Below are 2,500 nucleotides of genomic sequence, written 5' to 3' on the forward strand. Positions count from 1 at the left end.
CTGAACTAAACCAGGACTAAACCAGGACTAAACCAGGAAACCAGGACTACTAAACCAGGACTAAAACTAAAAACTTCTAAACCAGGACTAAACCAACTAAACCAGGACTAAACCAGGACTAAACCAGGACTAAACCAGGACTAAACCAGGAACTAAACCAGGACTAAACCAGGACTAAACCACTAAACCAGGACTAAACCAGGACTAAACCAGGACTAAACCAGGGTCTAAACCAACTAAACCAGGAACCAGGACTAAACCAGGACTAAACCAGGACTAAACCAGGACTAAACCAGGACTAAACCAGGACTAAACCAGGACTAAACCAGGACTAAACCAGGACTAAACCAGGACTAAACCAGGACTAAACCAGGAACCAGGACTAAACCAGGTACAAGGACTAAAACCAGGTCCAGGACTAAACCAGGACTAAACCAGGACTAAACCAGGACTAAACCAGGACTAAACCAGGACTAAAACCAGGCCAGGACTAAACCAGGAAACTAAACCAGGAACTAAACCAGGAAACCAGGACTAAACCCGGAACTAAACCAGGACTAAACCAGGACTAAACCAGGACTAAACCAGGACTAAACCAGGACTAAAAACCAGGCTAAACCAGGACTAAACCAGGACTAAACCAGGACTAAACCAGGACTAAACCAGGACTAAACCAGGACTAAACCAGGAACTAAACCAGGACTAAACCAGGACTAAACCAGGACTAAACCAGGACTAAACCAGGACTAAACCAGGACTAAACCAGGACTAAACCAGGACTAAACCAGGACTAAACCAGGACTAAACCAGGACTAAACCAGGACTAAACCAGGAACTACTAAACCAGGACTACCAACTAAACCAGGACTAAACCAGGACTAAACCAGGACTAAACCAGGACTAAACCAGGACTAAACCAGGACTAAACCAGGACTAAACCAGGACTAAACCAGGACTAAACCAGGACTAAACCAGGACTAAACCAGGACTAAACCAGGACTAAACCAGGACTAAACCAGGACTAAACCAGGACTAAACCAGGACTAAACCAGGACTAAACCAGGTCTAAACCAGGACTAAACCAGGACTAAACCAGGACTAAACCAGGACTAAACCAGGACTAAACCAGGACTAAACCAACTCTAAACCAGGACTAAACCAGGACTAAACCAGGACTAAACCAGGACTAAACCAGGACTAAACCAGGACTAAACCAGGACTAAACCAGGACTAAACCAGGACTAAACCAGGACTAAACCAGGAACTAAACCAGGACTAAACCAGGACTAAACCAGGACTAAACCAGGACTAGACCAGGACTAAACCAGGACTAAACAAGGTCTTAACCAGGACTAAACCAGGTCTTAACCAGGACTAAACCAGGTCTAAACAAGGTCTAAACCACGACTAAACCAGGTCTAGACCAGGACTAAACCAGGACTAGACCAGGTCTTAACCAGGACTAAACCAGAACTAAACCAGGACTAAACCAGAACTAAACCAGGTCTAAACCAGAACTAAACCAGGTCTAAACCAGGACTAGACCAGGTCTTAACCAGGACTAAACCAGAACTAAACCAGGTCTAAACCAGAACTAAACCAGGTCTAAACCAGGACTAAACCAGGTCTAAACCAGAACTAAACCAGGTCTAAACCAGGACTAAACCAGGTCTAAACCAGGACTAAACCAGGTCTAAACCAGGTCTTTGTAGGTCGTGTCAGGATGTGTCGTGTTCTACCTGTGCTTGTGTAAACACTCGTGACCCTGAAATGACCAGACTGCTGCAGTAAAATGACCAGACTGCTGCAGTAAAATGACCAGACTGCTGCAGTAAAATGACCAGACTGCTGCAGTAAAAGGCTCGTTCCTTTGGCGCCCTCTGCTGGTTCAAACGGGAATCACACCCACAACTGAAGCGGAGCGTCCAGAGCCTGAACCTGCGGACCAGAACTTTTCCTGGAGCCTCCGCGGATTCACAGCGAGAACATGTCCGAGTGTCATTAAAAAAACACACATTCTGGGAGTCAAACACAGCCAACAGAAAAGTGCCAGAGTAGAGCTTTAATGCCTGGTGCGGTGGTTGGACTTGGAGCTTTGCGCAGCGTCACTCACACGTTTATCTCGTGAGCAGATTAGACAAAGGTCGGCTGTGTTTAGAGCGGAGGGGCCGCTCCTGGGGCCGGACCCGGGGCCGGACCCGGGGCCGCTCACACTCCCGAACTGAGACCCGACACACCCTTTCAAAATAAACCTGGCAGATTCTGGTCAAAATATTTATTAAAACAAACTTAATGAAAAGGCCTGAAACCCCCTGAGAGTGAAACAGCGTGACTTTAAAGAAGAGTTTCATTTGGAACAGTTTCTATTTTTTTATTTTCTTCAACATTTTACGTCCCAACGGCCGCGGAACAAACGTGCGCTTTTATTTTGTAACTGTTTCCGGTGATGAACGCGGGGAGTTTGACGCAGCGGCGCTCGAGCGGATAAAAGGCTTTGACG

General features: G+C 46.5%; 1 protein-coding gene across 1 annotated transcript in view; it reads right to left on the minus strand.

Moving 5' to 3' along the window:
• LOC129407530 (CD5 antigen-like) overlaps positions 1-2,500 on the minus strand; it is a 303,815-nt gene that overhangs the window by 31,801 nt on the left and 269,514 nt on the right. The gene's annotated exons all lie outside the window — the stretch shown is intronic.

This window comes from Boleophthalmus pectinirostris, unplaced genomic scaffold (assembly GCF_026225935.1).
Source record: "Boleophthalmus pectinirostris isolate CB_2022bp ecotype Guang Dong unplaced genomic scaffold, ASM2622593v1 HiC_scaffold_12, whole genome shotgun sequence".
Taxonomy (NCBI): Eukaryota; Metazoa; Chordata; class Actinopteri; order Gobiiformes; family Gobiidae; genus Boleophthalmus; species Boleophthalmus pectinirostris.